The sequence below is a fragment of the Pungitius pungitius genome, chromosome 1, assembly GCF_949316345.1.
Source record: "Pungitius pungitius chromosome 1, fPunPun2.1, whole genome shotgun sequence".
Classification (NCBI taxonomy): domain Eukaryota; kingdom Metazoa; phylum Chordata; class Actinopteri; order Perciformes; family Gasterosteidae; genus Pungitius; species Pungitius pungitius.
In genome coordinates, this window is record NC_084900.1 from 13,483,574 (window position 1) to 13,503,083 (window position 19,510).

General features: G+C 46.5%; 1 protein-coding gene and 77 non-coding genes across 81 annotated transcripts in view; all 78 read left to right on the forward strand.

Annotated features, from left to right (window-relative positions):
* Nucleotides 1-19,510, forward strand: part of itpr3 (inositol 1,4,5-trisphosphate receptor, type 3) — a 161,468-nt gene that overhangs the window by 45,099 nt on the left and 96,859 nt on the right. The gene's annotated exons all lie outside the window — the stretch shown is intronic.
* On the forward strand, nt 117-189 carry trnak-uuu (transfer RNA lysine (anticodon UUU)). Its single transcript has one exon. It is a non-coding gene; the product is annotated as a tRNA-Lys (tRNA).
* trnak-uuu (transfer RNA lysine (anticodon UUU)) lies at nt 479-551 on the forward strand. Its single transcript has one exon. It is a non-coding gene; the product is annotated as a tRNA-Lys (tRNA).
* Nucleotides 725-797, forward strand: trnak-uuu (transfer RNA lysine (anticodon UUU)). The gene has a single exon. It is a non-coding gene; the product is annotated as a tRNA-Lys (tRNA).
* Nucleotides 1,087-1,159, forward strand: trnak-uuu (transfer RNA lysine (anticodon UUU)). The gene has a single exon. It is a non-coding gene; the product is annotated as a tRNA-Lys (tRNA).
* trnak-uuu (transfer RNA lysine (anticodon UUU)) lies at nt 1,333-1,405 on the forward strand. Its single transcript has one exon. It is a non-coding gene; the product is annotated as a tRNA-Lys (tRNA).
* trnak-uuu (transfer RNA lysine (anticodon UUU)) lies at nt 1,579-1,651 on the forward strand. Its single transcript has one exon. It is a non-coding gene; the product is annotated as a tRNA-Lys (tRNA).
* trnak-uuu (transfer RNA lysine (anticodon UUU)) lies at nt 1,825-1,897 on the forward strand. The gene has a single exon. It is a non-coding gene; the product is annotated as a tRNA-Lys (tRNA).
* On the forward strand, nt 2,061-2,133 carry trnak-uuu (transfer RNA lysine (anticodon UUU)). Its single transcript has one exon. It is a non-coding gene; the product is annotated as a tRNA-Lys (tRNA).
* Nucleotides 2,307-2,379, forward strand: trnak-uuu (transfer RNA lysine (anticodon UUU)). Its single transcript has one exon. It is a non-coding gene; the product is annotated as a tRNA-Lys (tRNA).
* On the forward strand, nt 2,553-2,625 carry trnak-uuu (transfer RNA lysine (anticodon UUU)). Its single transcript has one exon. It is a non-coding gene; the product is annotated as a tRNA-Lys (tRNA).
* trnak-uuu (transfer RNA lysine (anticodon UUU)) lies at nt 2,799-2,871 on the forward strand. The gene has a single exon. It is a non-coding gene; the product is annotated as a tRNA-Lys (tRNA).
* On the forward strand, nt 3,045-3,117 carry trnak-uuu (transfer RNA lysine (anticodon UUU)). The gene has a single exon. It is a non-coding gene; the product is annotated as a tRNA-Lys (tRNA).
* On the forward strand, nt 3,291-3,363 carry trnak-uuu (transfer RNA lysine (anticodon UUU)). The gene has a single exon. It is a non-coding gene; the product is annotated as a tRNA-Lys (tRNA).
* On the forward strand, nt 3,537-3,609 carry trnak-uuu (transfer RNA lysine (anticodon UUU)). Its single transcript has one exon. It is a non-coding gene; the product is annotated as a tRNA-Lys (tRNA).
* Nucleotides 3,783-3,855, forward strand: trnak-uuu (transfer RNA lysine (anticodon UUU)). Its single transcript has one exon. It is a non-coding gene; the product is annotated as a tRNA-Lys (tRNA).
* Nucleotides 4,029-4,101, forward strand: trnak-uuu (transfer RNA lysine (anticodon UUU)). Its single transcript has one exon. It is a non-coding gene; the product is annotated as a tRNA-Lys (tRNA).
* On the forward strand, nt 4,275-4,347 carry trnak-uuu (transfer RNA lysine (anticodon UUU)). Its single transcript has one exon. It is a non-coding gene; the product is annotated as a tRNA-Lys (tRNA).
* trnak-uuu (transfer RNA lysine (anticodon UUU)) lies at nt 4,521-4,593 on the forward strand. The gene has a single exon. It is a non-coding gene; the product is annotated as a tRNA-Lys (tRNA).
* On the forward strand, nt 4,767-4,839 carry trnak-uuu (transfer RNA lysine (anticodon UUU)). Its single transcript has one exon. It is a non-coding gene; the product is annotated as a tRNA-Lys (tRNA).
* On the forward strand, nt 5,003-5,075 carry trnak-uuu (transfer RNA lysine (anticodon UUU)). Its single transcript has one exon. It is a non-coding gene; the product is annotated as a tRNA-Lys (tRNA).
* Nucleotides 5,249-5,321, forward strand: trnak-uuu (transfer RNA lysine (anticodon UUU)). Its single transcript has one exon. It is a non-coding gene; the product is annotated as a tRNA-Lys (tRNA).
* Nucleotides 5,495-5,567, forward strand: trnak-uuu (transfer RNA lysine (anticodon UUU)). The gene has a single exon. It is a non-coding gene; the product is annotated as a tRNA-Lys (tRNA).
* trnak-uuu (transfer RNA lysine (anticodon UUU)) lies at nt 5,741-5,813 on the forward strand. Its single transcript has one exon. It is a non-coding gene; the product is annotated as a tRNA-Lys (tRNA).
* trnak-uuu (transfer RNA lysine (anticodon UUU)) lies at nt 5,987-6,059 on the forward strand. The gene has a single exon. It is a non-coding gene; the product is annotated as a tRNA-Lys (tRNA).
* Nucleotides 6,233-6,305, forward strand: trnak-uuu (transfer RNA lysine (anticodon UUU)). Its single transcript has one exon. It is a non-coding gene; the product is annotated as a tRNA-Lys (tRNA).
* Nucleotides 6,479-6,551, forward strand: trnak-uuu (transfer RNA lysine (anticodon UUU)). The gene has a single exon. It is a non-coding gene; the product is annotated as a tRNA-Lys (tRNA).
* trnak-uuu (transfer RNA lysine (anticodon UUU)) lies at nt 6,725-6,797 on the forward strand. The gene has a single exon. It is a non-coding gene; the product is annotated as a tRNA-Lys (tRNA).
* trnak-uuu (transfer RNA lysine (anticodon UUU)) lies at nt 6,971-7,043 on the forward strand. The gene has a single exon. It is a non-coding gene; the product is annotated as a tRNA-Lys (tRNA).
* Nucleotides 7,217-7,289, forward strand: trnak-uuu (transfer RNA lysine (anticodon UUU)). The gene has a single exon. It is a non-coding gene; the product is annotated as a tRNA-Lys (tRNA).
* Nucleotides 7,461-7,533, forward strand: trnak-uuu (transfer RNA lysine (anticodon UUU)). The gene has a single exon. It is a non-coding gene; the product is annotated as a tRNA-Lys (tRNA).
* trnak-uuu (transfer RNA lysine (anticodon UUU)) lies at nt 7,823-7,895 on the forward strand. The gene has a single exon. It is a non-coding gene; the product is annotated as a tRNA-Lys (tRNA).
* Nucleotides 8,069-8,141, forward strand: trnak-uuu (transfer RNA lysine (anticodon UUU)). The gene has a single exon. It is a non-coding gene; the product is annotated as a tRNA-Lys (tRNA).
* trnak-uuu (transfer RNA lysine (anticodon UUU)) lies at nt 8,431-8,503 on the forward strand. The gene has a single exon. It is a non-coding gene; the product is annotated as a tRNA-Lys (tRNA).
* trnak-uuu (transfer RNA lysine (anticodon UUU)) lies at nt 8,677-8,749 on the forward strand. The gene has a single exon. It is a non-coding gene; the product is annotated as a tRNA-Lys (tRNA).
* On the forward strand, nt 8,923-8,995 carry trnak-uuu (transfer RNA lysine (anticodon UUU)). Its single transcript has one exon. It is a non-coding gene; the product is annotated as a tRNA-Lys (tRNA).
* On the forward strand, nt 9,169-9,241 carry trnak-uuu (transfer RNA lysine (anticodon UUU)). The gene has a single exon. It is a non-coding gene; the product is annotated as a tRNA-Lys (tRNA).
* Nucleotides 9,415-9,487, forward strand: trnak-uuu (transfer RNA lysine (anticodon UUU)). The gene has a single exon. It is a non-coding gene; the product is annotated as a tRNA-Lys (tRNA).
* On the forward strand, nt 9,651-9,723 carry trnak-uuu (transfer RNA lysine (anticodon UUU)). The gene has a single exon. It is a non-coding gene; the product is annotated as a tRNA-Lys (tRNA).
* trnak-uuu (transfer RNA lysine (anticodon UUU)) lies at nt 9,897-9,969 on the forward strand. The gene has a single exon. It is a non-coding gene; the product is annotated as a tRNA-Lys (tRNA).
* trnak-uuu (transfer RNA lysine (anticodon UUU)) lies at nt 10,143-10,215 on the forward strand. Its single transcript has one exon. It is a non-coding gene; the product is annotated as a tRNA-Lys (tRNA).
* trnak-uuu (transfer RNA lysine (anticodon UUU)) lies at nt 10,389-10,461 on the forward strand. Its single transcript has one exon. It is a non-coding gene; the product is annotated as a tRNA-Lys (tRNA).
* Nucleotides 10,635-10,707, forward strand: trnak-uuu (transfer RNA lysine (anticodon UUU)). The gene has a single exon. It is a non-coding gene; the product is annotated as a tRNA-Lys (tRNA).
* trnak-uuu (transfer RNA lysine (anticodon UUU)) lies at nt 10,881-10,953 on the forward strand. The gene has a single exon. It is a non-coding gene; the product is annotated as a tRNA-Lys (tRNA).
* trnak-uuu (transfer RNA lysine (anticodon UUU)) lies at nt 11,127-11,199 on the forward strand. The gene has a single exon. It is a non-coding gene; the product is annotated as a tRNA-Lys (tRNA).
* trnak-uuu (transfer RNA lysine (anticodon UUU)) lies at nt 11,373-11,445 on the forward strand. Its single transcript has one exon. It is a non-coding gene; the product is annotated as a tRNA-Lys (tRNA).
* Nucleotides 11,619-11,691, forward strand: trnak-uuu (transfer RNA lysine (anticodon UUU)). Its single transcript has one exon. It is a non-coding gene; the product is annotated as a tRNA-Lys (tRNA).
* Nucleotides 11,865-11,937, forward strand: trnak-uuu (transfer RNA lysine (anticodon UUU)). Its single transcript has one exon. It is a non-coding gene; the product is annotated as a tRNA-Lys (tRNA).
* On the forward strand, nt 12,111-12,183 carry trnak-uuu (transfer RNA lysine (anticodon UUU)). Its single transcript has one exon. It is a non-coding gene; the product is annotated as a tRNA-Lys (tRNA).
* Nucleotides 12,357-12,429, forward strand: trnak-uuu (transfer RNA lysine (anticodon UUU)). The gene has a single exon. It is a non-coding gene; the product is annotated as a tRNA-Lys (tRNA).
* trnak-uuu (transfer RNA lysine (anticodon UUU)) lies at nt 12,593-12,665 on the forward strand. The gene has a single exon. It is a non-coding gene; the product is annotated as a tRNA-Lys (tRNA).
* On the forward strand, nt 12,955-13,027 carry trnak-uuu (transfer RNA lysine (anticodon UUU)). The gene has a single exon. It is a non-coding gene; the product is annotated as a tRNA-Lys (tRNA).
* trnak-uuu (transfer RNA lysine (anticodon UUU)) lies at nt 13,201-13,273 on the forward strand. Its single transcript has one exon. It is a non-coding gene; the product is annotated as a tRNA-Lys (tRNA).
* On the forward strand, nt 13,447-13,519 carry trnak-uuu (transfer RNA lysine (anticodon UUU)). The gene has a single exon. It is a non-coding gene; the product is annotated as a tRNA-Lys (tRNA).
* trnak-uuu (transfer RNA lysine (anticodon UUU)) lies at nt 13,693-13,765 on the forward strand. Its single transcript has one exon. It is a non-coding gene; the product is annotated as a tRNA-Lys (tRNA).
* On the forward strand, nt 13,939-14,011 carry trnak-uuu (transfer RNA lysine (anticodon UUU)). Its single transcript has one exon. It is a non-coding gene; the product is annotated as a tRNA-Lys (tRNA).
* Nucleotides 14,175-14,247, forward strand: trnak-uuu (transfer RNA lysine (anticodon UUU)). The gene has a single exon. It is a non-coding gene; the product is annotated as a tRNA-Lys (tRNA).
* Nucleotides 14,421-14,493, forward strand: trnak-uuu (transfer RNA lysine (anticodon UUU)). The gene has a single exon. It is a non-coding gene; the product is annotated as a tRNA-Lys (tRNA).
* Nucleotides 14,667-14,739, forward strand: trnak-uuu (transfer RNA lysine (anticodon UUU)). The gene has a single exon. It is a non-coding gene; the product is annotated as a tRNA-Lys (tRNA).
* trnak-uuu (transfer RNA lysine (anticodon UUU)) lies at nt 14,913-14,985 on the forward strand. The gene has a single exon. It is a non-coding gene; the product is annotated as a tRNA-Lys (tRNA).
* trnak-uuu (transfer RNA lysine (anticodon UUU)) lies at nt 15,159-15,231 on the forward strand. Its single transcript has one exon. It is a non-coding gene; the product is annotated as a tRNA-Lys (tRNA).
* Nucleotides 15,405-15,477, forward strand: trnak-uuu (transfer RNA lysine (anticodon UUU)). The gene has a single exon. It is a non-coding gene; the product is annotated as a tRNA-Lys (tRNA).
* On the forward strand, nt 15,641-15,713 carry trnak-uuu (transfer RNA lysine (anticodon UUU)). Its single transcript has one exon. It is a non-coding gene; the product is annotated as a tRNA-Lys (tRNA).
* trnak-uuu (transfer RNA lysine (anticodon UUU)) lies at nt 15,887-15,959 on the forward strand. The gene has a single exon. It is a non-coding gene; the product is annotated as a tRNA-Lys (tRNA).
* trnak-uuu (transfer RNA lysine (anticodon UUU)) lies at nt 16,133-16,205 on the forward strand. The gene has a single exon. It is a non-coding gene; the product is annotated as a tRNA-Lys (tRNA).
* trnak-uuu (transfer RNA lysine (anticodon UUU)) lies at nt 16,379-16,451 on the forward strand. Its single transcript has one exon. It is a non-coding gene; the product is annotated as a tRNA-Lys (tRNA).
* trnak-uuu (transfer RNA lysine (anticodon UUU)) lies at nt 16,625-16,697 on the forward strand. The gene has a single exon. It is a non-coding gene; the product is annotated as a tRNA-Lys (tRNA).
* Nucleotides 16,871-16,943, forward strand: trnak-uuu (transfer RNA lysine (anticodon UUU)). Its single transcript has one exon. It is a non-coding gene; the product is annotated as a tRNA-Lys (tRNA).
* On the forward strand, nt 17,117-17,189 carry trnak-uuu (transfer RNA lysine (anticodon UUU)). Its single transcript has one exon. It is a non-coding gene; the product is annotated as a tRNA-Lys (tRNA).
* trnak-uuu (transfer RNA lysine (anticodon UUU)) lies at nt 17,363-17,435 on the forward strand. Its single transcript has one exon. It is a non-coding gene; the product is annotated as a tRNA-Lys (tRNA).
* Nucleotides 17,609-17,681, forward strand: trnak-uuu (transfer RNA lysine (anticodon UUU)). Its single transcript has one exon. It is a non-coding gene; the product is annotated as a tRNA-Lys (tRNA).
* Nucleotides 17,855-17,927, forward strand: trnak-uuu (transfer RNA lysine (anticodon UUU)). Its single transcript has one exon. It is a non-coding gene; the product is annotated as a tRNA-Lys (tRNA).
* On the forward strand, nt 18,091-18,163 carry trnak-uuu (transfer RNA lysine (anticodon UUU)). The gene has a single exon. It is a non-coding gene; the product is annotated as a tRNA-Lys (tRNA).
* trnak-uuu (transfer RNA lysine (anticodon UUU)) lies at nt 18,337-18,409 on the forward strand. The gene has a single exon. It is a non-coding gene; the product is annotated as a tRNA-Lys (tRNA).
* Nucleotides 18,583-18,655, forward strand: trnak-uuu (transfer RNA lysine (anticodon UUU)). The gene has a single exon. It is a non-coding gene; the product is annotated as a tRNA-Lys (tRNA).
* trnak-uuu (transfer RNA lysine (anticodon UUU)) lies at nt 18,829-18,901 on the forward strand. Its single transcript has one exon. It is a non-coding gene; the product is annotated as a tRNA-Lys (tRNA).
* Nucleotides 19,075-19,147, forward strand: trnak-uuu (transfer RNA lysine (anticodon UUU)). Its single transcript has one exon. It is a non-coding gene; the product is annotated as a tRNA-Lys (tRNA).
* trnak-uuu (transfer RNA lysine (anticodon UUU)) lies at nt 19,321-19,393 on the forward strand. The gene has a single exon. It is a non-coding gene; the product is annotated as a tRNA-Lys (tRNA).

A 19,510-nucleotide genomic window follows, 5' to 3' on the forward strand; every position in this document is an offset into this window, starting at 1 on the left:
CTGACTCTTGAGCCAGTTCCAAACCAAGCTTTACCCTTCCGAAAGCTGTTATGCTTCTTCCTGAGCAGGGTTCCTCCGCCAGAATCACGTCTGCAACAATCCATTCAGTTTTCGAAGCCTGGATAGCTCAGTCGGTAGAGCATCAGACTTTTAATCTGAGGGTCCAGGGTTCAAGTCCCTGTTCAGGCTTGAAGTTTAGTGGAACTCTGACCTTCCTGTCAAGTTTCAACTATTGTTTGTCCTGAATAAGTTCCAAACCAAGCTTTACCCTTCCCAAAGTTGTTTTGCTTCTTCCTCTGAGCAGGGTTACAAATGCTTTTCTCTTCAGTCCTCTCAGATGTTCCTTTAACCAGTACCGTTTTCCAACATTACCTTCTAATCACGGTCAAACCTTAAACCCTGAATATTTTGTTGACAAACAAATTTGACTTGTTCCTCTGCCAGAATCACGTTTGCAACAATCCATTCAGTTTTCGAAGCCTGGATAGCTCAGTCGGTAGAGCATCAGACTTTTAATCTGAGGGTCCAGGGTTCAAGTCCCTGTTCAGGCTTGAAGTTTAGCGGAACTGTGAAGTTTAGCACAACTGTGACCTTGCCGTAAAGTTCCTGACTCTTGAGCCAGTTCCAAACCAAGCTTTACCCTTCCGAAAGCTGTTATGCTTCTTCCTCTGAGCAGGGTTCCTCCGCCAGAATCACGTCTGCAACAATCCATTCAGTTTTCGAAGCCTGGATAGCTCAGTCGGTAGAGCATCAGACTTTTAATCTGAGGGTCCAGGGTTCAAGTCCCTGTTCAGGCTTGAAGTTTAGTGGAACTCTGACCTTCCTGTCAAGTTTCAACTATTGTTTGTCCTGAATAAGTTCCAAACCAAGCTTTACCCTTCCCAAAGCTGTTTTGCTTCTTCCTCTGAGCAGGGTTACAAATGCTTTTCTCTTCAGTCCTCTCAGATGTTCCTTTAACCAGTACCGTTTTCCAACATTACCTTCTAATCACGGTCAAACCTTAAACCCTGAATATTTTGTTGACAAACAAATTTGACTTGTTCCTCTGCCAGAATCACGTTTGCAACAATCCATTCAGTTTTCGAAGCCTGGATAGCTCAGTCGGTAGAGCATCAGACTTTTAATCTGAGGGTCCAGGGTTCAAGTCCCTGTTCAGGCTTGAAGTTTAGCGGAACTGTGAAGTTTAGCACAACTGTGACCTTCCCGTAAAGTTCCTGACTCTTGAGCCAGTTCCAAACCAAGCTTTACCCTTCCGAAAGCTGTTATGCTTCTTCTTCTGAGCAGGGTTCCTCTGCCAGAATCACGTTTGCAACAATCCATTCAGTTTTCGAAGCCTGGATAGCTCAGTCGGTAGAGCATCAGACTTTTAATCTGAGGGTCCAGGGTTCAAGTCCCTGTTCAGGCTTGAAGTTTAGCGGAACTGTGAAGTTTAGCACAACTGTGACCTTCTGGTAAAGTTCCTGACTCTTGAGCCAGTTCCAAACCAAGCTTTACCCTTCCGAAAGCTGTTATGATTCTTCTTCTGAGCAGGGTTCCTCTGCCAGAATCACGTTTGCAACAATCCATTCAGTTTTCGAAGCCAGGATAGCTCAGTCGGTAGAGCATCAGACTTTTAATCTGAGGGTCCAGGGTTCAAGTCCCTGTTCAGGCTTGAAGTTTAGCGGAACTGTGAAGTTTAGCACAACTGTGACCTTCCCGTAAAGTTCCTGACTCTTGAGCCAGTTCCAAACCAAGCTTTACCCTTCCCAAAGCTTTTATGCTTCTTCCTCTGAGCAGGGTTCCTCTGCCAGAATCACGTTTGCAACAATCCATTCAGTTTTCGAAGCCTGGTTAGCTCAGTCGGTAGAGCATCAGACTTTTAATCTGAGGGTCCAGGGTTCAAGTCCCTGTTCAGGCTTGAAGTTTAGTGGAACTCTGACCTTCCTGTCAAGTTTTAACTATTGTTTGTCCTGAATCAGTTCCAAACCAAGCTTTACCCTTCCGAAAGCTGTTATGCTTCTTCTTCTGAGCAGGGTTCCTCTGCCAGAATCACGTTTGCAACAATCCATTCAGTTTTCGAAGCCTGGATAGCTCAGTCGGTAGAGCATCAGACTTTTAATCTGAGGGTCCAGGGTTCAAGTCCCTGTTCAGGCTTGAAGTTTAGCGGAACTGTGAAGTTTAGCACAACTGTGACCTTCCCGTAAAGTTCATGACTCTTGAGCCAGTTCCAAACCAAGCTTTACCCTTCCGAAAGCTGTTATGCTTCTTCTTCTGAGCAGGGTTCCTCTGCCAGAATCACGTTTGCAACAATCCATTCAGTTTTCGAAGCCTGGATAGCTCAGTCGGTAGAGCATCAGACTTTTAATCTGAGGGTCCAGGGTTCAAGTCCCTGTTCAGGCTTGAAGTTTAGCGGAACTGTGAAGTTTAGCACAACTGTGACCTTCCCGTAAAGTTCCTGACTCTTGAGCCAGTTCCAAACCAAGCTTTACCCTTCCCAAAGCTTTTATGCTTCTTCCTCTGAGCAGGGTTCCTCTGCCAGAATCACGTTTGCAACAATCCATTCAGTTTTCGAAGCCTGGATAGCTCAGTCGGTAGAGCATCAGACTTTTAATCTGAGGGTCCAGGGGTCAAGTCCCTGTTCAGGCTTGAAGTTTAGCGGAACTGTGAAGTTTAGCACAATTGTGACCTTCCCGTAAAGTTCCTGACTCTTGAGCCAGTTCCAAACCAAGCTTTACCCTTCCCAAAGCTTTTATGCTTCTTCCTCTGAGCAGGGTTCCTCTGCCAGAATCACGTTTGCAACAATCCATTCAGTTTTCGAAGCCTGGATAGCTCAGTCGGTAGAGCATCAGACTTTTAATCTGAGGGTCCAGGGGTCAAGTCCCTGTTCAGGCTTGAAGTTTAGCGGAACTGTGAAGTTTAGCACAACTGTGACCTTCCCGTAAAGTTCCTGACTCTTGAGCCAGTTCCAAACCAAGCTTTACCCTTCCCAAAGCTTTTATGCTTCTTCCTCTGAGCAGGGTTCCTCTGCCAGAATCACGTTTGCAACAATCCATTCAGTTTTCGAAGCCTGGATAGCTCAGTCGGTAGAGCATCAGACTTTTAATCTGAGGGTCCAGGGGTCAAGTCCCTGTTCAGGCTTGAAGTTTAGCGGAACTGTGAAGTTTAGCACAATTGTGACCTTCCCGTAAAGTTCCTGACTCTTGAGCCAGTTCCAAACCAAGCTTTACCCTTCCCAAAGCTTTTATGCTTCTTCCTCTGAGCAGGGTTCCTCTGCCAGAATCACGTTTGCAACAATCCATTCAGTTTTCGAAGCCTGGATAGCTCAGTCGGTAGAGCATCAGACTTTTAATCTGAGGGTCCAGGGTTCAAGTCCCTGTTCAGGCTTGAAGTTTAGCGGAACTGTGAAGTTGAGCACAACTGTGACCTTCCCGTAAAGTTCCTGACTCTTGAGCCAGTTCCAAACCAAGCTTTACCCTTCCGAAAGCTGTTATGCTTCTTCTTCTGAGCAGGGTTCCTCTGCCAGAATCACGTCTGCAACAATCCATTCAGTTTTCGAAGCCTGGATAGCTCAGTCGGTAGAGCATCAGACTTTTAATCTGAGGGTCCAGGGTTCAAGTCCCTGTTCAGGCTTGAAGTTTAGCGGAACTGTGAAGTTGAGCACAACTGTGACCTTCCCGTAAAGTTCCTGACTCTTGAGCCAGTTCCAAACCAAGCTTTACCCTTCCGAAAGCTGTTATGCTTCTTCTTCTGAGCAGGGTTCCTCTGCCAGAATCACGTCTGCAACAATCCATTCAGTTTTCGAAGCCTGGATAGCTCAGTCGGTAGAGCATCAGACTTTTAATCTGAGGGTCCAGGGTTCAAGTCCCTGTTCAGGCTTGAAGTTTAGCGGAACTGTGAAGTTTAGCACAACTGTGACCTTGCCGTAAAGTTCCTGACTCTTGAGCCAGTTCCAAACCAAGCTTTACCCTTCCGAAAGCTGTTATGCTTCTTCTTCTGAGCAGGGTTCCTCTGCCAGAATCACGTTTGCAACAATCCATTCAGTTTTCGAAGCCTGGATAGCTCAGTCGGTAGAGCATCAGACTTTTAATCTGAGGGTCCAGGGGTCAAGTCCCTGTTCAGGCTTGAAGTTTAGCGGAACTGTGAAGTTTAGCACAACTGTGACCTTCCCGTAAAGTTCCTGACTCTTGAGCCAGTTCCAAACCAAGCTTTACCCTTCCGAAAGCTGTTATGATTCTTCTTCTGAGCAGGGTTCCTCTGCCAGAATCACGTTTGCAACAATCCATTCAGTTTTCGAAGCCTGGATAGCTCAGTCGGTAGAGCATCAGACTTTTAATCTGAGGGTCCAGGGTTCAAGTCCCTGTTCAGGCTTGAAGTTTAGCGGAACTGTGAAGTTTAGCACAACTGTGACCTTCCCGTAAAGTTCATGACTCTTGAGCCAGTTCCAAACCAAGCTTTACCCTTCCGAAAGCTGTTATGCTTCTTCTTCTGAGCAGGGTTCCTCTGCCAGAATCACGTTTGCAACAATCCATTCAGTTTTCGAAGCCAGGATAGCTCAGTCGGTAGAGCATCAGACTTTTAATCTGAGGGTCCAGGGTTCAAGTCCCTGTTCAGGCTTGAAGTTTAGCGGAACTGTGAAGTTTAGCACAACTGTGACCTTCCCGTAAAGTTCCTGACTCTTGAGCCAGTTCCAAACCAAGCTTTACCCTTCCCAAAGCTTTTATGCTTCTTCCTCTGAGCAGGGTTCCTCTGCCAGAATCACGTTTGCAACAATCCCTTCAGTTTTCGAAGCCTGGATAGCTCAGTCGGTAGAGCATCAGACTTTTAATCTGAGGGTCCAGGGTTCAAGTCCCTGTTCAGGCTTGAAGTTTAGTGGAACTCTGACCTTCCTGTCAAGTTTTAACTATTGTTTGTCCTGAATCAGTTCCAAACCAAGCTTTACCCTTCCGAAAGCTGTTATGCTTCTTCTTCTGAGCAGGGTTCCTCTGCCAGAATCACGTTTGCAACAATCCATTCAGTTTTCGAAGCCTGGATAGCTCAGTCGGTAGAGCATCAGACTTTTAATCTGAGGGTCCAGGGTTCAAGTCCCTGTTCAGGCTTGAAGTTTAGCGGAACTGTGAAGTTTAGCACAACTGTGACCTTCCCGTAAAGTTCATGACTCTTGAGCCAGTTCCAAACCAAGCTTTACCCTTCCCAAAGCTTTTATGCTTCTTCCTCTGAGCAGGGTTCCTCTGCCAGAATCACGTTTGCAACAATCCATTCAGTTTTCGAAGCCTGGATAGCTCAGTCGGTAGAGCATCAGACTTTTAATCTGAGGGTCCAGGGGTCAAGTCCCTGTTCAGGCTTGAAGTTTAGCGGAACTGTGAAGTTTAGCACAACTGTGACCTTCCCGTAAAGTTCCTGACTCTTGAGCCAGTTCCAAACCAAGCTTTACCCTTCCCAAAGCTTTTATGCTTCTTCCTCTGAGCAGGGTTCCTCTGCCAGAATCACGTTTGCAACAATCCATTCAGTTTTCGAAGCCTGGATAGCTCAGTCGGTAGAGCATCAGACTTTTAATCTGAGGGTCCAGGGTTCAAGTCCCTGTTCAGGCTTGAAGTTTAGCGGAACTGTGAAGTTGAGCACAACTGTGACCTTCCCGTAAAGTTCCTGACTCTTGAGCCAGTTCCAAACCAAGCTTTACCCTTCCGAAAGCTGTTATGCTTCTTCTTCTGAGCAGGGTTCCTCTGCCAGAATCACGTCTGCAACAATCCATTCAGTTTTCGAAGCCTGGATAGCTCAGTCGGTAGAGCATCAGACTTTTAATCTGAGGGTCCAGGGTTCAAGTCCCTGTTCAGGCTTGAAGTTTAGCGGAACTGTGAAGTTTAGCACAACTGTGACCTTGCCGTAAAGTTCCTGACTCTTGAGCCAGTTCCAAACCAAGCTTTACCCTTCCGAAAGCTGTTATGCTTCTTCTTCTGAGCAGGGTTCCTCTGCCAGAATCACGTTTGCAACAATCCATTCAGTTTTCGAAGCCTGGATAGCTCAGTCGGTAGAGCATCAGACTTTTAATCTGAGGGTCCAGGGGTCAAGTCCCTGTTCAGGCTTGAAGTTTAGCGGAACTGTGAAGTTTAGCACAACTGTGACCTTCCCGTAAAGTTCCTGACTCTTGAGCCAGTTCCAAACCAAGCTTTACCCTTCCGAAAGCTGTTATGATTCTTCTTCTGAGCAGGGTTCCTCTGCCAGAATCACGTTTGCAACAATCCATTCAGTTTTCGAAGCCTGGATAGCTCAGTCGGTAGAGCATCAGACTTTTAATCTGAGGGTCCAGGGTTCAAGTCCCTGTTCAGGCTTGAAGTTTAGCGGAACTGTGAAGTTTAGCACAACTGTGACCTTCCCGTAAAGTTCATGACTCTTGAGCCAGTTCCAAACCAAGCTTTACCCTTCCGAAAGCTGTTATGCTTCTTCTTCTGAGCAGGGTTCCTCTGCCAGAATCACGTTTGCAACAATCCATTCAGTTTTCGAAGCCAGGATAGCTCAGTCGGTAGAGCATCAGACTTTTAATCTGAGGGTCCAGGGTTCAAGTCCCTGTTCAGGCTTGAAGTTTAGCGGAACTGTGAAGTTTAGCACAACTGTGACCTTCCCGTAAAGTTCCTGACTCTTGAGCCAGTTCCAAACCAAGCTTTACCCTTCCCAAAGCTTTTATGCTTCTTCCTCTGAGCAGGGTTCCTCTGCCAGAATCACGTTTGCAACAATCCATTCAGTTTTCGAAGCCTGGATAGCTCAGTCGGTAGAGCATCAGACTTTTAATCTGAGGGTCCAGGGTTCAAGTCCCTGTTCAGGCTTGAAGTTTAGCGGAACTGTGAAGTTTAGCACAACTGTGACCTTCCCGTAAAGTTCCTGACTCTTGAGCCAGTTCCAAACCAAGCTTTACCCTTCCCAAAGCTTTTATGCTTCTTCCTCTGAGCAGGGTTCCTCTGCCAGAATCACGTTTGCAACAATCCATTCAGTTTTCGAAGCCTGGATAGCTCAGTCGGTAGAGCATCAGACTTTTAATCTGAGGGTCCAGGGTTCAAGTCCCTGTTCAGGCTTGAAGTTTAGCGGAACTGTGAAGTTGAGCACAACTGTGACCTTCCCGTAAAGTTCCTGACTCTTGAGCCAGTTCCAAACCAAGCTTTACCCTTCCGAAAGCTGTTATGCTTCTTCTTCTGAGCAGGGTTCCTCTGCCAGAATCACGTTTGCAACAATCCATTCAGTTTTCGAAGCCTGGATAGCTCAGTCGGTAGAGCATCAGACTTTTAATCTGAGGGTCCAGGGTTCAAGTCCCTGTTCAGGCTTGAAGTTTAGCGGAACTGTGAAGTTTAGCACAACTGTGACCTTGCCGTAAAGTTCCTGACTCTTGAGCCAGTTCCAAACCAAGCTTTACCCTTCCGAAAGCTGTTATGCTTCTTCCTGAGCAGGGTTCCTCCGCCAGAATCACGTCTGCAACAATCCATTCAGTTTTCGAAGCCTGGATAGCTCAGTCGGTAGAGCATCAGACTTTTAATCTGAGGGTCCAGGGTTCAAGTCCCTGTTCAGGCTTGAAGTTTAGTGGAACTCTGACCTTCCTGTCAAGTTTCAACTATTGTTTGTCCTGAATAAGTTCCAAACCAAGCTTTACCCTTCCCAAAGTTGTTTTGCTTCTTCCTCTGAGCAGGGTTACAAATGCTTTTCTCTTCAGTCCTCTCAGATGTTCCTTTAACCAGTACCGTTTTCCAACATTACCTTCTAATCACGGTCAAACCTTAAACCCTGAATATTTTGTTGACAAACAAATTTGACTTGTTCCTCTGCCAGAATCACGTTTGCAACAATCCATTCAGTTTTCGAAGCCTGGATAGCTCAGTCGGTAGAGCATCAGACTTTTAATCTGAGGGTCCAGGGTTCAAGTCCCTGTTCAGGCTTGAAGTTTAGCGGAACTGTGAAGTTTAGCACAACTGTGACCTTGCCGTAAAGTTCCTGACTCTTGAGCCAGTTCCAAACCAAGCTTTACCCTTCCGAAAGCTGTTATGCTTCTTCCTCTGAGCAGGGTTCCTCCGCCAGAATCACGTCTGCAACAATCCATTCAGTTTTCGAAGCCTGGATAGCTCAGTCGGTAGAGCATCAGACTTTTAATCTGAGGGTCCAGGGTTCAAGTCCCTGTTCAGGCTTGAAGTTTAGTGGAACTCTGACCTTCCTGTCAAGTTTCAACTATTGTTTGTCCTGAATAAGTTCCAAACCAAGCTTTACCCTTCCCAAAGCTGTTTTGCTTCTTCCTCTGAGCAGGGTTACAAATGCTTTTCTCTTCAGTCCTCTCAGATGTTCCTTTAACCAGTACCGTTTTCCAACATTACCTTCTAATCACGGTCAAACCTTAAACCCTGAATATTTTGTTGACAAACAAATTTGACTTGTTCCTCTGCCAGAATCACGTTTGCAACAATCCATTCAGTTTTCGAAGCCTGGATAGCTCAGTCGGTAGAGCATCAGACTTTTAATCTGAGGGTCCAGGGTTCAAGTCCCTGTTCAGGCTTGAAGTTTAGCGGAACTGTGAAGTTTAGCACAACTGTGACCTTCCCGTAAAGTTCCTGACTCTTGAGCCAGTTCCAAACCAAGCTTTACCCTTCCGAAAGCTGTTATGCTTCTTCTTCTGAGCAGGGTTCCTCTGCCAGAATCACGTTTGCAACAATCCATTCAGTTTTCGAAGCCTGGATAGCTCAGTCGGTAGAGCATCAGACTTTTAATCTGAGGGTCCAGGGTTCAAGTCCCTGTTCAGGCTTGAAGTTTAGCGGAACTGTGAAGTTTAGCACAACTGTGACCTTCCCGTAAAGTTCCTGACTCTTGAGCCAGTTCCAAACCAAGCTTTACCCTTCCGAAAGCTGTTATGATTCTTCTTCTGAGCAGGGTTCCTCTGCCAGAATCACGTTTGCAACAATCCATTCAGTTTTCGAAGCCTGGATAGCTCAGTCGGTAGAGCATCAGACTTTTAATCTGAGGGTCCAGGGTTCAAGTCCCTGTTCAGGCTTGAAGTTTAGCGGAACTGTGAAGTTTAGCACAACTGTGACCTTCCCGTAAAGTTCATGACTCTTGAGCCAGTTCCAAACCAAGCTTTACCCTTCCGAAAGCTGTTATGCTTCTTCTTCTGAGCAGGGTTCCTCTGCCAGAATCACGTTTGCAACAATCCATTCAGTTTTCGAAGCCAGGATAGCTCAGTCGGTAGAGCATCAGACTTTTAATCTGAGGGTCCAGGGTTCAAGTCCCTGTTCAGGCTTGAAGTTTAGCGGAACTGTGAAGTTTAGCACAACTGTGACCTTCCCGTAAAGTTCCTGACTCTTGAGCCAGTTCCAAACCAAGCTTTACCCTTCCCAAAGCTTTTATGCTTCTTCCTCTGAGCAGGGTTCCTCTGCCAGAATCACGTTTGCAACAATCCATTCAGTTTTCGAAGCCTGGTTAGCTCAGTCGGTAGAGCATCAGACTTTTAATCTGAGGGTCCAGGGTTCAAGTCCCTGTTCAGGCTTGAAGTTTAGTGGAACTCTGACCTTCCTGTCAAGTTTTAACTATTGTTTGTCCTGAATCAGTTCCAAACCAAGCTTTACCCTTCCGAAAGCTGTTATGCTTCTTCTTCTGAGCAGGGTTCCTCTGCCAGAATCACGTTTGCAACAATCCATTCAGTTTTCGAAGCCTGGATAGCTCAGTCGGTAGAGCATCAGACTTTTAATCTGAGGGTCCAGGGTTCAAGTCCCTGTTCAGGCTTGAAGTTTAGCGGAACTGTGAAGTTTAGCACAACTGTGACCTTCCCGTAAAGTTCATGACTCTTGAGCCAGTTCCAAACCAAGCTTTACCCTTCCGAAAGCTGTTATGCTTCTTCTTCTGAGCAGGGTTCCTCTGCCAGAATCACGTTTGCAACAATCCATTCAGTTTTCGAAGCCTGGATAGCTCAGTCGGTAGAGCATCAGACTTTTAATCTGAGGGTCCAGGGTTCAAGTCCCTGTTCAGGCTTGAAGTTTAGCGGAACTGTGAAGTTTAGCACAACTGTGACCTTCCCGTAAAGTTCCTGACTCTTGAGCCAGTTCCAAACCAAGCTTTACCCTTCCCAAAGCTTTTATGCTTCTTCCTCTGAGCAGGGTTCCTCTGCCAGAATCACGTTTGCAACAATCCATTCAGTTTTCGAAGCCTGGATAGCTCAGTCGGTAGAGCATCAGACTTTTAATCTGAGGGTCCAGGGGTCAAGTCCCTGTTCAGGCTTGAAGTTTAGCGGAACTGTGAAGTTTAGCACAATTGTGACCTTCCCGTAAAGTTCCTGACTCTTGAGCCAGTTCCAAACCAAGCTTTACCCTTCCCAAAGCTTTTATGCTTCTTCCTCTGAGCAGGGTTCCTCTGCCAGAATCACGTTTGCAACAATCCATTCAGTTTTCGAAGCCTGGATAGCTCAGTCGGTAGAGCATCAGACTTTTAATCTGAGGGTCCAGGGGTCAAGTCCCTGTTCAGGCTTGAAGTTTAGCGGAACTGTGAAGTTTAGCACAACTGTGACCTTCCCGTAAAGTTCCTGACTCTTGAGCCAGTTCCAAACCAAGCTTTACCCTTCCCAAAGCTTTTATGCTTCTTCCTCTGAGCAGGGTTCCTCTGCCAGAATCACGTTTGCAACAATCCATTCAGTTTTCGAAGCCTGGATAGCTCAGTCGGTAGAGCATCAGACTTTTAATCTGAGGGTCCAGGGGTCAAGTCCCTGTTCAGGCTTGAAGTTTAGCGGAACTGTGAAGTTTAGCACAATTGTGACCTTCCCGTAAAGTTCCTGACTCTTGAGCCAGTTCCAAACCAAGCTTTACCCTTCCCAAAGCTTTTATGCTTCTTCCTCTGAGCAGGGTTCCTCTGCCAGAATCACGTTTGCAACAATCCATTCAGTTTTCGAAGCCTGGATAGCTCAGTCGGTAGAGCATCAGACTTTTAATCTGAGGGTCCAGGGTTCAAGTCCCTGTTCAGGCTTGAAGTTTAGCGGAACTGTGAAGTTGAGCACAACTGTGACCTTCCCGTAAAGTTCCTGACTCTTGAGCCAGTTCCAAACCAAGCTTTACCCTTCCGAAAGCTGTTATGCTTCTTCTTCTGAGCAGGGTTCCTCTGCCAGAATCACGTCTGCAACAATCCATTCAGTTTTCGAAGCCTGGATAGCTCAGTCGGTAGAGCATCAGACTTTTAATCTGAGGGTCCAGGGTTCAAGTCCCTGTTCAGGCTTGAAGTTTAGCGGAACTGTGAAGTTGAGCACAACTGTGACCTTCCCGTAAAGTTCCTGACTCTTGAGCCAGTTCCAAACCAAGCTTTACCCTTCCGAAAGCTGTTATGCTTCTTCTTCTGAGCAGGGTTCCTCTGCCAGAATCACGTCTGCAACAATCCATTCAGTTTTCGAAGCCTGGATAGCTCAGTCGGTAGAGCATCAGACTTTTAATCTGAGGGTCCAGGGTTCAAGTCCCTGTTCAGGCTTGAAGTTTAGCGGAACTGTGAAGTTTAGCACAACTGTGACCTTGCCGTAAAGTTCCTGACTCTTGAGCCAGTTCCAAACCAAGCTTTACCCTTCCGAAAGCTGTTATGCTTCTTCTTCTGAGCAGGGTTCCTCTGCCAGAATCACGTTTGCAACAATCCATTCAGTTTTCGAAGCCTGGATAGCTCAGTCGGTAGAGCATCAGACTTTTAATCTGAGGGTCCAGGGGTCAAGTCCCTGTTCAGGCTTGAAGTTTAGCGGAACTGTGAAGTTTAGCACAACTGTGACCTTCCCGTAAAGTTCCTGACTCTTGAGCCAGTTCCAAACCAAGCTTTACCCTTCCGAAAGCTGTTATGATTCTTCTTCTGAGCAGGGTTCCTCTGCCAGAATCACGTTTGCAACAATCCATTCAGTTTTCGAAGCCTGGATAGCTCAGTCGGTAGAGCATCAGACTTTTAATCTGAGGGTCCAGGGTTCAAGTCCCTGTTCAGGCTTGAAGTTTAGCGGAACTGTGAAGTTTAGCACAACTGTGACCTTCCCGTAAAGTTCATGACTCTTGAGCCAGTTCCAAACCAAGCTTTACCCTTCCGAAAGCTGTTATGCTTCTTCTTCTGAGCAGGGTTCCTCTGCCAGAATCACGTTTGCAACAATCCATTCAGTTTTCGAAGCCAGGATAGCTCAGTCGGTAGAGCATCAGACTTTTAATCTGAGGGTCCAGGGTTCAAGTCCCTGTTCAGGCTTGAAGTTTAGCGGAACTGTGAAGTTTAGCACAACTGTGACCTTCCCGTAAAGTTCCTGACTCTTGAGCCAGTTCCAAACCAAGCTTTACCCTTCCCAAAGCTTTTATGCTTCTTCCTCTGAGCAGGGTTCCTCTGCCAGAATCACGTTTGCAACAATCCCTTCAGTTTTCGAAGCCTGGATAGCTCAGTCGGTAGAGCATCAGACTTTTAATCTGAGGGTCCAGGGTTCAAGTCCCTGTTCAGGCTTGAAGTTTAGTGGAACTCTGACCTTCCTGTCAAGTTTTAACTATTGTTTGTCCTGAATCAGTTCCAAACCAAGCTTTACCCTTCCGAAAGCTGTTATGCTTCTTCTTTTGAGCAGGGTTCCTCTGCCAGAATCACGTTTGCAACAATCCATTCAGTTTTCGAAGCCTGGATAGCTCAGTCGGTAGAGCATCAGACTTTTAATCTGAGGGTCCAGGGTTCAAGTCCCTGTTCAGGCTTGAAGTTTAGTGGAACTCTGACCTTCCTGTCAAGTTTCAACTATTGTTTGTCCTGAATAAGTTCCAAACCAAGCTTTACCCTTCCCAAAGCTGTTTTGCTTCTTCCTCTGAGCAGGGTTACAAATGCTTTTCTCTTCAGTCCTCTCAGATGTTCCTTTAACCAGTACCGTTTTCCAACATTACCTTCTAATCACGGTCAAACCTTAAACCCTGAATATTTTGTTGACAAACAAATTTGACTTGTTCCTCTGCCAGAATCACGTTTGCAACAATCCATTCAGTTTTCGAAGCCTGGATAGCTCAGTCGGTAGAGCATCAGACTTTTAATCTGAGGGTCCAGGGTTCAAGTCCCTGTTCAGGCTTGAAGTTTAGCGGAACTGTGAAGTTTAGCACAACTGTGACCTTCCCGTAAAGTTCCTGACTCTTGAGCCAGTTCCAAACCAAGCTTTACCCTTCCGAAAGCTGTTATGCTTCTTCTTCTGAGCAGGGTTCCTCTGCCAGAATCACGTTTGCAACAATCCATTCAGTTTTCGAAGCCTGGATAGCTCAGTCGGTAGAGCATCAGACTTTTAATCTGAGGGTCCAGGGTTCAAGTCCCTGTTCAGGCTTGAAGTTTAGCGGAACTGTGAAGTTTAGCACAACTGTGACCTTCCCGTAAAGTTCCTGACTCTTGAGCCAGTTCCAAACCAAGCTTTACCCTTCCGAAAGCTGTTATGATTCTTCTTCTGAGCAGGGTTCCTCTGCCAGAATCACGTTTGCAACAATCCATTCAGTTTTCGAAGCCTGGATAGCTCAGTCGGTAGAGCATCAGACTTTTAATCTGAGGGTCCAGGGTTCAAGTCCCTGTTCAGGCTTGAAGTTTAGCGGAACTGTGAAGTTTAGCACAACTGTGACCTTCCCGTAAAGTTCATGACTCTTGAGCCAGTTCCAAACCAAGCTTTACCCTTCCGAAAGCTGTTATGCTTCTTCTTCTGAGCAGGGTTCCTCTGCCAGAATCACGTTTGCAACAATCCATTCAGTTTTCGAAGCCAGGATAGCTCAGTCGGTAGAGCATCAGACTTTTAATCTGAGGGTCCAGGGTTCAAGTCCCTGTTCAGGCTTGAAGTTTAGCGGAACTGTGAAGTTTAGCACAACTGTGACCTTCCCGTAAAGTTCCTGACTCTTGAGCCAGTTCCAAACCAAGCTTTACCCTTCCCAAAGCTTTTATGCTTCTTCCTCTGAGCAGGGTTCCTCTGCCAGAATCACGTTTGCAACAATCCATTCAGTTTTCGAAGCCTGGTTAGCTCAGTCGGTAGAGCATCAGACTTTTAATCTGAGGGTCCAGGGTTCAAGTCCCTGTTCAGGCTTGAAGTTTAGTGGAACTCTGACCTTCCTGTCAAGTTTTAACTATTGTTTGTCCTGAATCAGTTCCAAACCAAGCTTTACCCTTCCGAAAGCTGTTATGCTTCTTCTTCTGAGCAGGGTTCCTCTGCCAGAATCACGTTTGCAACAATCCATTCAGTTTTCGAAGCCTGGATAGCTCAGTCGGTAGAGCATCAGACTTTTAATCTGAGGGTCCAGGGTTCAAGTCCCTGTTCAGGCTTGAAGTTTAGCGGAACTGTGAAGTTTAGCACAACTGTGACCTTCCCGTAAAGTTCATGACTCTTGAGCCAGTTCCAAACCAAGCTTTACCCTTCCGAAAGCTGTTATGCTTCTTCTTCTGAGCAGGGTTCCTCTGCCAGAATCACGTTTGCAACAATCCATTCAGTTTTCGAAGCCTGGATAGCTCAGTCGGTAGAGCATCAGACTTTTAATCTGAGGGTCCAGGGTTCAAGTCCCTGTTCAGGCTTGAAGTTTAGCGGAACTGTGAAGTTTAGCACAACTGTGACCTTCCCGTAAAGTTCCTGACTCTTGAGCCAGTTCCAAACCAAGCTTTACCCTTCCCAAAGCTTTTATGCTTCTTCCTCTGAGCAGGGTTCCTCTGCCAGAATCACGTTTGCAACAATCCATTCAGTTTTCGAAGCCTGGATAGCTCAGTCGGTAGAGCATCAGACTTTTAATCTGAGGGTCCAGGGGTCAAGTCCCTGTTCAGGCTTGAAGTTTAGCGGAACTGTGAAGTTTAGCACAACTGTGACCTTCCCGTAAAGTTCCTGACTCTTGAGCCAGTTCCAAACCAAGCTTTACCCTTCCGAAAGCTGTTATGATTCTTCTTCTGAGCAGGGTTCCTCTGCCAGAATCACGTTTGCAACAATCCATTCAGTTTTCGAAGCCTGGATAGCTCAGTCGGTAGAGCATCAGACTTTTAATCTGAGGGTCCAGGGTTCAAGTCCCTGTTCAGGCTTGAAGTTTAGCGGAACTGTGAAGTTTAGCACAACTGTGACCTTCCCGTAAAGTTCATGACTCTTGAGCCAGTTCCAAACCAAGCTTTACCCTTCCGAAAGCTGTTATGCTTCTTCTTCTGAGCAGGGTTCCTCTGCCAGAATCACGTTTGCAACAATCCATTCAGTTTTCGAAGCCAGGATAGCTCAGTCGGTAGAGCATCAGACTTTTAATCTGAGGGTCCAGGGTTCAAGTCCCTGTTCAGGCTTGAAGTTTAGCGGAACTGTGAAGTTTAGCACAACTGTGACCTTCCCGTAAAGTTCCTGACTCTTGAGCCAGTTCCAAACCAAGCTTTACCCTTCCCAAAGCTTTTATGCTTCTTCCTCTGAGCAGGGTTCCTCTTCCAGAATCACGTTTGCAACAATCCATTCAGTTTTCGAAGCCTGGATAGCTCAGTCGGTAGAGCATCAGACTTTTAATCTGAGGGTCCAGGGTTCAAGTCCCTGTTCAGGCTTGAAGTTTAGTGGAACTCTGACCTTCCTGTCAAGTTTTAACTATTGTTTGTCCTGAATCAGTTCCAAACCAAGCTTTACCCTTCCGAAAGCTGTTATGCTTCTTCTTCTGAGCAGGGTTCCTCTGCCAGAATCACGTTTGCAACAATCCATTCAGTTTTCGAAGCCTGGATAGCTCAGTCGGTAGAGCATCAGACTTTTAATCTGAGGGTCCAGGGTTCAAGTCCCTGTTCAGGCTTGAAGTTTAGCGGAACTGTGAAGTTTAGCACAACTGTGACCTTCCCGTAAAGTTCATGACTCTTGAGCCAGTTCCAAACCAAGCTTTACCCTTCCGAAAGCTGTTATGCTTCTTCTTCTGAGCAGGGTTCCTCTGCCAGAATCACGTTTGCAACAATCCATTCAGTTTTCGAAGCCTGGATAGCTCAGTCGGTAGAGCATCAGACTTTTAATCTGAGGGTCCAGGGTTCAAGTCCCTGTTCAGGCTTGAAGTTTAGCGGAACTGTGAAGTTTAGCACAACTGTGACCTTCCCGTAAAGTTCCTGACTCTTGAGCCAGTTCCAAACCAAGCTTTACCCTTCCCAAAGCTTTTATGCTTCTTCCTCTGAGCAGGGTTCCTCTGCCAGAATCACGTTTGCAACAATCCATTCAGTTTTCGAAGCCTGGATAGCTCAGTCGGTAGAGCATCAGACTTTTAATCTGAGGGTCCAGGGGTCAAGTCCCTGTTCAGGCTTGAAGTTTAGCGGAACTGTGAAGTTTAGCACAATTGTGACCTTCCCGTAAAGTTCCTGACTCTTGAGCCAGTTCCAAACCAAGCTTTACCCTTCCCAAAGCTTTTATGCTTCTTCCTCTGAGCAGGGTTCCTCTGCCAGAATCACGTTTGCAACAATCCATTCAGTTTTCGAAGCCTGGATAGCTCAGTCGGTAGAGCATCAGACTTTTAATCTGAGGGTCCAGGGTTCAAGTCCCTGTTCAGGCTTGAAGTTTAGCGGAACTGTGAAGTTGAGCACAACTGTGACCTTCCCGTAAAGTTCCTGACTCTTGAGCCAGTTCCAAACCAAGCTTTACCCTTCCGAAAGCTGTTATGCTTCTTCTTCTGAGCAGGGTTCCTCTGCCAGAATCACGTCTGCAACAATCCATTCAGTTTTCGAAGCCTGGATAGCTCAGTCGGTAGAGCATCAGACTTTTAATCTGAGGGTCCAGGGTTCAAGTCCCTGTTCAGGCTTGAAGTTTAGCGGAACTGTGAAGTTGAGCACAACTGTGACCTTCCCGTAAAGTTCCTGACTCTTGAGCCAGTTCCAAACCAAGCTTTACCCTTCCGAAAGCTGTTATGCTTCTTCTTCTGAGCAGGGTTCCTCTGCCAGAATCACGTCTGCAACAATCCATTCAGTTTTCGAAGCCTGGATAGCTCAGTCGGTAGAGCATCAGACTTTTAATCTGAGGGTCCAGGGTTCAAGTCCCTGTTCAGGCTTGAAGTTTAGGGGAACTGTGAAGTTTAGCACAACTGTGACCTTGCCGTAAAGTTCCTGACTCTTGAGCCAGTTCCAAACCAAGCTTTACCCTTCCGAAAGCTGTTATGCTTCTTCTTCTGAGCAGGGTTCCTCTGCCAGAATCACGTTTGCAACAATCCATTCAGTTTTCGAAGCCTGGATAGCTCAGTCGGTAGAGCATCAGACTTTTAATCTGAGGGTCCAGGGGTCAAGTCCCTGTTCAGGCTTGAAGTTTAGCGGAACTGTGAAGTTTAGCACAACTGTGACCTTCCCGTAAAGTTCCTGACTCTTGAGCCAGTTCCAAACCAAGCTTTACCCTTCCGAAAGCTGTTATGATTCTTCTTCTGAGCAGGGTTCCTCTGCCAGAATCACGTTTGCAACAATCCATTCAGTTTTCGAAGCCTGGATAGCTCAGTCGGTAGAGCATCAGACTTTTAATCTGAGGGTCCAGGGTTCAAGTCCCTGTTCAGGCTTGAAGTTTAGCGGAACTGTGAAGTTTAGCACAACTGTGACCTTCCCGTAAAGTTCATGACTCTTGAGCCAGTTCCAAACCAAGCTTTACCCTTCCGAAAGCTGTTATGCTTCTTCTTCTGAGCAGGGTTCCTCTGCCAGAATCACGTTTGCAACAATCCATTCAGTTTTCGAAGCCAGGATAGCTCAGTCGGTAGAGCATCAGACTTTTAATCTGAGGGTCCAGGGTTCAAGTCCCTGTTCAGGCTTGAAGTTTAGCGGAACTGTGAAGTTTAGCACAACTGTGACCTTCCCGTAAAGTTCCTGACTCTTGAGCCAGTTCCAAACCAAGCTTTACCCTTCCCAAAGCTTTTATGCTTCTTCCTCTGAGCAGGGTTCCTCTGCCAGAATCACGTTTGCAACAATCCCTTCAGTTTTCGAAGCCTGGATAGCTCAGTCGGTAGAGCATCAGACTTTTAATCTGAGGGTCCAGGGTTCAAGTCCCTGTTCAGGCTTGAAGTTTAGTGGAACTCTGACCTTCCTGTCAAGTTTTAACTATTGTTTGTCCTGAATCAGTTCCAAACCAAGCTTTACCCTTCCGAAAGCTGTTATGCTTCTTCTTCTGAGCAGGGTTCCTCTGCCAGAATCACGTTTGCAACAATCCATTCAGTTTTCGAAGCCTGGATAGCTCAGTCAGTAGAGCATCAGACTTTTAATCTGAGGGTCCAGGGTTCAAGTCCCTGTTCAGGCTTGAAGTTTAGCGGAACTGTGAAGTTTAGCACAACTGTGACCTTCCCGTAAAGTTCATGACTCTTGAGCCAGTTCCAAACCAAGCTTTACCCTTCCGAAAGCTGTTATGCTTCTTCTTCTGAGCAGGGTTCCTCTGCCAGAATCACGTTTGCAACAATCCATTCAGTTTTCGAAGCCTGGATAGCTCAGTCGGTAGAGCATCAGACTTTTAATCTGAGGGTCCAGGGTTCAAGTCCCTGTTCAGGCTTGAAGTTTAGCGGAACTGTGAAGTTTAGCACAACTGTGACCTTCCCGTAAAGTTCCTGACTCTTGAGCCAGTTCCAAACCAAGCTTTACCCTTCCCAAAGCTTTTATGCTTCTTCCTCTGAGCAGGGTTCCTCTGCCAGAATCACGTTTGCAACAATCCATTCAGTTTTCGAAGCCTGGATAGCTCAGTCGGTAGAGCATCAGACTTTTAATCTGAGGGTCCAGGGGTCAAGTCCCTGTTCAGGCTTGAAGTTTAGCGGAACTTTGAAGTTTAGCACAACTGTGACCTTCCCGTAAAGTTCCTGACTCTTGAGCCAGTTCCAAACCAAGCTTTACCCTTCCCAAAGCTTTTATGCTTCTTCCTCTGAGCAGGGTTCCTCTGCCAGAATCACGTTTGCAACAATCCATTCAGTTTTCGAAGCCTGGATAGCTCAGTCGGTAGAGCATCAGACTTTTAATCTGAGGGTCCAGGGTTCAAGTCCCTGTTCAGGCTTGAAGTTTAGCGGAACTGTGAAGTTGAGCACAACTGTGACCTTCCCGTAAAGTTCCTGACTCTTGAGCCAGTTCCAAACCAAGCTTTACCCTTCCGAAAGCTGTTATGCTTCTTCTTCTGAGCAGGGTTCCTCTGCCAGAATCACGTCTGCAACAATCCATTCAGTTTTCGAAGCCTGGATAGCTCAGTCGGTAGAGCATCAGACTTTTAATCTGAGGGTCCAGGGTTCAAGTCCCTGTTCAGGCTTGAAGTTTAGCGGAACTGTGAAGTTTAGCACAACTGTGACCTTGCCGTAAAGTTCCTGACTCTTGAGCCAGTTCCAAACCAAGCTTTACCCTTCTGAAAGCTGTTATGCTTCTTCTTCTGAGCAGGGTTCCTCTGCCAGAATCACGTTTGCAACAATCCATTCAGTTTTCGAAGCCTGGATAGCTCAGTCGGTAGAGCATCAGACTTTTAATCTGAGGGTCCAGGGTTCAAGTCCCTGTTCAGGCTTGAAGTTTAGTGGAACTCTGACCTTCCTGTCAAGTTTTAACTATTGTTTGTCCTGAATCAGTTCCAAACCAAGCTTTACCCTTCCGAAAGCTGTTATGCTTCTTCTTCTGAGCAGGG